Source organism: Sparus aurata, chromosome 6 (assembly GCF_900880675.1).
Source record: "Sparus aurata chromosome 6, fSpaAur1.1, whole genome shotgun sequence".
Lineage (NCBI taxonomy): Eukaryota > Metazoa > Chordata > Actinopteri > Spariformes > Sparidae > Sparus > Sparus aurata.
In genome coordinates, this window is record NC_044192.1 from 26790076 (window position 1) to 26799046 (window position 8971).

Consider the following 8971-nt stretch of genomic DNA (forward strand, 5'->3'; position numbering starts at 1 on the left):
GTATTCTATGCTGGATTTTCCCCCCCAAAGAACAATGTATAGACTCAATCCATACAATGGACTCAATCTTTACTTGCGATCCAATTAAAGCGCACAGCAGTGTCTGTATTTAGACCCTGCCCTCTGACCGTATTTTCGGTCGGTTTTTACACATTTTCATCTTATTTCACTCTGGTCAGGACATTCTTGGGAGGTGGTTGTGTAGGCCCAGCCATTGGGCTGGGTGAGGTAAGGACTTCCGAGCCATCAGGTACCGGGCCTTAACAGCACACATCCAAAAGGAAGCAATAAAAATATAGCATGGTGGTAAACGGTAAAGGGACAGGGCTTATTCCAAAACGAGAGTGAAATTTGGCTCTCATCTGCTGGCTCAGTCTGAAGGACTCCTACTGTCAATTAATCAAAATTACTCTTTATGAGAAACAAACTTGTGGTCTGTAGAGCTGAGTTGGTTGGTCGGTTTGTCTGAGACTAAGTACAAGTTGTAGTTTTGTAACTGTGGCGAGCGATAGGCGAGAGAAAATTAAACGAAATAATCTAACAAAAAAAAACAAGAAACGGAAAACCAACAACGCCACCCTGGGAATTTCACCCAAGGAATTGATTTAAAGTGCAAAGGCACACAGGTAAGGTCACTCATTAAAAGGCATGAGACGTGGTTTAAATGTTGTAGAAAAATACAATTTTATTACATAAATTCTCTTTTTAAAACAAAGTCTTTTTGACATTCATCCCAGGATAAATAAGGGCTTGGAGGCAAGTGAGTGGACAATGACTAGTGCAAGGGGGGGGGGGGGCCACCAAAAAGAAAACAAAAATCACCCAACATGCGTGGCACACACACTGAAGACCCGCTCCCAGGACACAGCAAACGAGACAAAGGGGGGGGGGACACCGCCACCAAGACACCAGCACGCCACCACCAGTCTCCAGCCACTAAAAAGAGAAACAAACAAATCAGTGGGCAAATGACCCAACAACATGAAACAAAATGATTTCAAAAATTAACAAAATTATAACTAGTGGGCAAATAAACTTAACCAATATCAACTGCCCACTATTAACTTATATGGTCATAAACAAAAGAATATGAAAACAAAAAGAAAAACACAGCCAGCTAAAATAATTACATAAGCTAGATAGGACTACATAAATAGTCAAACCAAAATAATTACCAAATCGTTCAAATAATCAGAACACACTTAACACACCTTCACACATCGAGGGGAGGGGCAAGCCCCAGTTAAAACACACACACATACACACTGAATGAGCGCCCCTGGTAGGGCTACTCGGGAAGTGTGCGCCGCAAGAGACAAGCGGCTACGGACACAATGTGCCAGCCGGAGCAAAGCGCATGGGGCAAACAGCAGCGTCAAGCAGCAGCAAGGCAAAGCAGCGTGGAGACGAAGTATCGGCAAACAAAACAGCAGTGACCCCAATAAGCTGATTGCGTTAGTCCTAATCAGGAGAAAAGACTGTTAATGTCACTACGTTAGCAAGAAATGCTGCGATTGTTCGCTATGCTACAAACACATACCTGTTTACGACCAAACACGGACACACACACACACCCGTTCACACAGGAGGAGGGAAGGAGAGAGGACTCCGGCCGCTGTCGGCGTTCACCTGAGACCACACCAGCGTTAGCCATCGGACAGCATCAACTACATTGCCGAAAGAGAGAATACTTACCAAGCAAACAATGCACCATAGCGCACACAGGAAACCCAGATCAGCAACAAGCAGTCGCCCTGTCGGACCAGACAACCTTTGGCCCGGAAGTGACGCACCAGTGACAGGAGCGCAAAAGGAAGAGATGGTGGAGGATGGCTGCTTTTATACCAGCCCACAGCATGACGGCCACTAGTGGCGCTAAACAAACAGTAGCACTAGACATGGATGGCACATCTATACTGCTACATAACTTTGTAAGCTTGTGTTTTTTAAACTGCACAAATTCAACACTGCAAGCGGTCAGGGGTAGTGGGCGTGGCTTCTCATGGAATTGCGCTTGGGAGGAGGAGCCAAGTTTAAATGTTTACAAACAGGACTGACACTTCCTGAATGGTTAATGTTAAAAGTATTGTTTTTCAACTGTTTAGCTGCATGTGTACCTGATGTTATGGACAATTCTATCAGACATTTTTGGTGTGTCGATCTTGCTTGCAAAATAATTTGGCTCTTGTTAATAAGGCAGAGTTGTGGATTTGTTCACAACCTGTCAGATTGTCTGACCACTCATTTGCTTCGCCTGCAGGGCTCTGCTGCACAGCAGTGTCTAGCTGTGTCAGTGCAGATCCACGTATGAGCAATATGGCTACTCAGTATGTTATAATAACTGGAAGGACTGATAACAAAAATTCTAAAAGAAATATGGCCCAGGTAATGAGTGGAAGAAGTGGCCTAACACTGCCATGGGAAGTCTTCAGGTTGTGGATACCTCTCACCCATTGTTGTTCAAAAAAGTCTCATTTTCAATTTTATTTTCTTATTTCACTTCTTTGGACTAAGTTGAAGACTTACTTGAGCAAAACCCTCGATGCAATTAGATTCACAACAGGTGAAAAAATACTCAGCGAGACAGTTGCGTAAGTGACTTAACAGTCCTGTGTTGATCCTTGCTTTATGAGTGCTGATTTCCTCAGAGGCAGCGGCTAGATGAAAACATCAAGGTGTGAAATAAATAACACATGATGGGAAGTGTGTAAATACTGCATTTTCTCGACCTCCCCACACACACACTCCCCTGCACGATCGCGGCATGTCCCCGGGATGAAAGCGGTAACTGGCATCTGAGATAAGCAAATGCCTTTGAGCTGCGTCCCTCACATCCACGTAGATGCATTATTGATCGTGACTCCTCATAGTATGGGGATTTTACCCCGGCTAGCATATGCCCCTCAGTGAGCATCACCAGATGAGCTACTGGTTGCGTTTTATTTCTGTAACTCGGCCCCTGCTTTCCCTCTGCTTTCGCTTTTTTTTTTTCTAATTGATCTAAGAATTGCTGAACAGAGGAAGGTAATGGATGAGAGCATGTAAAAGCTCTACCCTAACCCTACCCAGCTGCCTATAGATCCATGATAAATATAGTATGAAGCCCCAGATTTGCAGTAATACTGTTTGTACAGGACACATGCATTTGATGTGGGGAAACTCCCGGCAGGAAAACATGTTAAGGATTGTTACAAATAGCTTCTTAGAAAGAGACAGAAATACTTCACGTTTCTTAGACATGCCAACTATTCATGTTGAAGAGCATTTAATCAGAAGTGAAAGATCTTCATTGACTTCACTTTTTTATGTCTAAACAAACGAAATAAACACTTTCTTTGTCCTCATGACTGAATAAACAAACTTAAAGGACAGCACAATTTTACACTTTATATTTCATTTATATTCGGCGGACCCTGCCACCTTTCTAGCTTGTCCTGGGGATGTTATTTTCCTCTGAGAACCGCTTGTTTATTCAGTTATGGAAACATTTCTGAGTTTGTATTATTACGTCAATAATATTGTAAATATTGAGATTCTGAGTTTGAATTTCTTCTCCAACCTACCAGAATACTTTGACGTCACGGTAGTTGTACTTTCTTGCTGAGCGTTAGCTGAGCGGATTGAGACGACACTCATAGTGCGTCTACAACCAAGAGATGGTTAGCTTATCTTAGCGTAGCTTATCTTAGCTTAATTTAGCTTGGCCTAAAGAGAGGAAGAGTAAAGACAAGAAACAGCCAGCATAATTCCGCCCAGAAGAACAATACAAATAAATAAGGAATAAATAAAAACATGTTACCAGCACCTCTAGAGCTCACTAATTAAATTCAATCTGCTGTAAACGTTATCGTCGTTTTAGCTAACTTCCTGTCTGTTTTGCAGTGTGCAATCCCCTCCCTCCTCTCTACTCTCCTCCCTCCCTCCATACCAGAAAATGTATTTTCTCTTTTACTGCATGGAAAGACATGCATTACTGACCAAACACACTATAACAGTAATAACTGTTGGAGTATAGAGCTATTTAACACATATTTTGATAAAACATATATCACTGACAGCAGCTTTAACACAGTAAATCTTTTTTTTCTTCTTTGATCAGGCCAAAACATACAAAGTGTAGAAACAACACATTGGGATCTTGTGTGGCTGACTATATTGTGACCAACAGCAGTTTCCAAGAGTCTCTGCCGGTTACCTGGAAACCTCATGGTGACGACATGATTTCTAGCTAAGCTACGCTATAAGTGGTATTGTTGGTCTTCTCATCTCACTGGGGTCAAAAAGGCAAATGAGTGAGAGTGAGAATTTCCCAAAATGTTGGAAAACTATTCCTTTAATTTAGCAATTCAACAGCAGAAATATATAAATAAATCTCTTCATTACCAGTTTTTTGTTAACTGGCTTGTCCTTTTGCCTTTTTAATTGCTGGGTTTGAATTGTAGTTAATTATCTTCAGTTCTCGCTCTCTCTCTCTCACGCACGCACACACACACACACACACACACACACTCACTCTGTGTGTCTCAGGTTGAGAGTATTTCATTGCCATGGTCTCCCAGTGCTAGGAAGGCTGAATTTGCCTGTTCTCGTTAGCTTGGTTAAATAGTCTTGGCTATGCTTTAATTAGTGTGGAAAGATCAATGATGTATAAAGTAGGGAGAAGGTTTTAGGTTAACTCCTTACTGCCCATTGTAGCCCGACATCATTTGGAATTAAAACTAGATGAACACTTAGTGGGCTTTTTGTCAACAACCTTGTAAATTGCGGTCAGCGTGCTGTAAAATCATAGAAAAACCAGACCTCGTAGTCTCAGCTGAAGTACAGTACTGATCCTTTTTTTTTTTTTTTTTTTCAGATTACAACATTTATGGTTCAGTCTTCTAAATGCCTGAAGGTAGCATTAGCGATAACAAGACATTGACTCATAGCTTTATGAATAGACTATAAATGCTGCTTGTCTGGGATCGGTGGAGTTCAAGAGACACTAAAAAAAAAAAATTTAGCTAGAAGAGCTCATGGTGCTTTTCACAGGACTACTGGGCTGGAGAGGACTGATTAAATATGAATATATGGTAGGGAAATAGTAGACATGGTATGAAAGTGTTACAAAGTAATCTGGGTAATGTCATTACCTGCCAAATTGAGATGCCATTTAAAGGCCAGTTTTTCACATCAGTAATGAAAGCTGAATCAATGAGTGACATTGTTGCAATTTCCACATAAGTGAGATGATCGATATTTGAATTGCTGTGAATTATATAAAGAATATCGACCCACTCTGAAGAGGTAAACTGTTAGACATTTACGAAAATAAAACTGTGCATGTTGGCTTTCAATTCCATTGAGCTGATGGCCTGCAATGGTGTTATTATTATTGCCACCCCTAATATTACTGCTGTTATTGCTTTTGCTTTAAGGCCCTGGCCACACGTGCACAAGTATTTTCTTAAAACTAAGCCTTTTCTGTGCGTTTTGGCCTTTTGGACAAACGGTTCTAGGTATTAAGTTGCCGAAAACAGACCTTTTGGAAAAAACTCCTTCCAGGGTGGAGATAATCGGAAACTCATTTCAGTTTGAACGGCGAGGGAATAGATTTGCCATTGACGGACATTAAAATATAATGATGGAAAAGAGAGACAAAAACACAGTTTATAAAGTTTTGCTGACAAAACAACATTATCTATGAAGATTCTGTGTTTTCTGTAACCAAGCAACCGATCAGAGGAAACAATCTGCCTCCTCATTGCGACCACACAGTGTGCGTGAACGGCCGTGTGTGCTTTATCAGGCGAAATTGGTGCTAAAATGCTCGCCTGGATGGGAATATTGTTTTCTTTCTTTCTTTTAAACTTGTTTCCAAAAACACCCATGTATGTGTGCTCTACACGTTGGTATTACTCTAATTCTTAAGACTGATTACAGTACAGTTAATTTTGCACTAGGGTTAGCATAGGTAGCAGGAGAGTACAAGAGCACAGGAGCAAGTGACTGTTGTTTAAAACACTGTGCAGAAGTTTTGATCCCTTTACAGTACCTTTGTGTAAATTTAAACCTGCGATACAAAGCAGTTGAGCAACTGATATATATTCAGCATCAGAAAGTAAAAAATAATAGAAACAGACAGAAAAATGCCTCTTCCTTTCCTTAAGTCTCACTAAATCCATTCTTCCTCCACAGACTCTGTTTACCAGATCCTCATCTCCAACTTTCTGCTTACTACCTCAATACTAGACTCCTCCTTCTCCCCTGTCTTATCCCCTCCTGTAGCCCTGCTCCTTCTCCTGTGCTCTTATCTGGGCCAGAGTCCCCACCCCCCCACCCCCACCACCCCGAAGCTTGTTGCTATCTCTACCAGTCGGGGTAATCCACTCCTCCCTATGTGTCTGATGCCTGCTGCACTCAGCGGAGCCCGGGATTATCTCCCCACAGCCCCCACGGCCCAGTGCCACAGCTAAAGGGGAACCCGGCACACTCACTGCAAGGCTGGTTAGCCAGATCCCTCCAAGACAGACCAAGTTGGCATTGGCTGTTTGTGTTTTTACTGTCTGGGCGGATGAGAGAGTGAAGGGAAGGGGAGGAAAAAAAAGAGTGGATGCTTGCACAAGTACGCATGCAGCAGTATGCCAGGGTATGTTCGCTATGAAGTGTTGATTGATGAGGGGTGACACAGCTGTTTCAGATCAAATCCATCACCGCTGTGGCTGCGCGCGTGGACTCCAGGAAATTAACAAGTCAGCCTCAGTGTAATGGGGACCTTTGACCTCGAAAGTCCAGGCTAAAGTCCTAACTTGTTGAAAACTTTTTGGAAAAGTCAGATTATATTATTCAGCCACTAATGAAAATGTTATTTCAGCCACCAGTGGTCCTCTCAGTCAAAACAAAAGATGTAAATAGTGTCGGATTATTGGGTTATTGTCTTCATTGGTAAACCGGTTTTCACAGCAGAAATTTTGACTTGTTAAAGCAGGAAAAGCACAGGTAGAAATGATTACAAATGACGTTGGCTGCATTCCATTTAGGTGAGACATGTCTTACTGGGACACTGAACAGAATAGAGCCCTTCGTCACACCTATTTATAATTTACCTATCTATTTTGGCAGCTATTTTGGATTAAGTGTCAGTCTTTAGAAATTGCGTATTAGTTTTAATCATATTCAAATCTTTGTTATCCCTCATAGATTTAGTCGACAAGAAACTGTATGTTTTGGTCAACATTTGTGATTTCTCTCCTTCTGCTGAATCAATTATATGTCCTCTACGTCATCAGCAGCTCCATGTTTGCAGGTGTCTTTTTTAAACATGCCGCACTGCCAATTGGTCGATGAATATGCCCACTTTGCCTTAGAGCTAAGGAATCATACACAAATGTCTTCAAAAAAAGTTGCTGTGACATTATAGAAAAAATGGTTAAACAACATTCAATGCATGTTGTGTTCCAGCTCAAGAAAACACATAACAATGGTTTAGTCATTGTGTCTACATTTAATGCAATGATGTGAGGTATTATATCGTTATTACCTCTTTAATTGCTTTTTTTAGTGTATAAAAGTACCCAAGCCACTTATACTAAAAACAGTAAATGTCTTAAGATTCTATCTCACAGACTGATTTGTCCAGTAGGGAGTCCTACAGTTAGCGGTTTAAATAACTGTCTATGTGTGTGTAATGCATACAGTCCATACATACCCTATTATATAAATATATTACGATACACATTGTCAGTGCACGCTCATCAGCACGGAGTATTTCTCTTCTTTTTCTGCCCGAATATGATATCATCTACTTTAGTTCCAGTTTATCAGCCCGGCTCGCTGCCACACAGACGCATTATGTTTGTCACCGAGGTAATGGGACTCACGTTGCAAAATGGCCCCCTATACTGCACAATTGCATTTTTATACAATGTCATTTTATGTAACCGTAAATGATGGTGCCATAAATTCAGCCTGAATGGTTGAGCTTGTGAATTATAGTAGTAATTATTATGAGAGTGTATAATGTTATGTGCATAACCATAGGTTCTGAAGAGAGAAAAGGGAGGAAATAGTCCCGCGCCCGGTGTGGTTTTTTTAGCTTATAGGCTGCAGTAGATTCGCAGTCCATTCTGGGGCTATATCTGATTTCTAATCCATATATTCCACTCGCTGCTTTCTTATTCAACTCCTTCTCCCCAAGACACTTTCCCATCCAATTTTCTCTCTTTCTCTCCCATCCGCTCCTTCCCTTCCCCTCCCACCCCTCGCTGTTCAGTTTAGATTCGGGGATGGAAAGCTTCATAAACAATTTTCTCCCCTTGCCGTTGAGCCACTTTTACCCAGGCACTGTGTGAACGCCATGCCAATTTCCTGAATCCATACTTCACAGCCACCCCTCACTCCCCCCTCTACTTTCTTCCTTTCTCACTCCTCACTCCCTCTGTCCATCGAAACAATGTCCATGTCAAGACAATTATACCCACTCTCTGCCACACACACTAACTCGCTGTGTTTACCACCGAAGGGCTGGTGGCAGCAAAGCAATTTCCTCCTGATGTGAATGCTGTATCTCTCTCTCTCTCTCTTTCTCTCTCTCTCTCACACACACACACACTCCCCCCTTTCCTCCCTCCATCTCCCCTCTCATTCACAGTCTCTCATGGCTCCTCTAGCCCTGCAGACATCTGATCTCATAAGCGATATATCTGCTGTTATAGCCACTGGCACCTCCTTGCATCCGGCCACCAGCTCTGCCAGCGCTGGTTATTTCTGCTGGGAGGTGGCAGAAACGTGACAGGCGCAGCGGCAGCGCAAACCGATGGCCGCCAGCTCGGCGCTCTGGGCTCGGTGTGTGTCGAGATTATCACCAAACCCACGGGCTCCATACCGGCTCCACTCTGCCGCCGCCGCTTGCTCCCCGTCTCTCTCTCAGCGTGTGGCCATCTGATTTTCACGAGCCACATACATTTTCTCCTCGCCCTCTTCCACTCCGGGC

General features: G+C 42.5%; 1 long non-coding RNA gene across 2 annotated transcripts; it reads right to left on the reverse strand.

Annotated features, from left to right (window-relative positions):
• Positions 1-525: 525 nt before the first annotated feature.
• Positions 526-1914, reverse strand: LOC115583767 (uncharacterized). 2 transcript variants are annotated; one of them, XR_003984419.1, is made up of 3 exons: positions 1696-1914; positions 1541-1629; positions 526-936 (listed from the first exon to the last, which is right to left on the reverse strand). It is a non-coding gene; the product is annotated as an uncharacterized LOC115583767 (long non-coding RNA). The 2 variants fall into 2 exon arrangements; XR_003984420.1 differs by having other exon boundaries at positions 526-1461.
• Positions 1915-8971: the final 7057 nt, after the last annotated feature.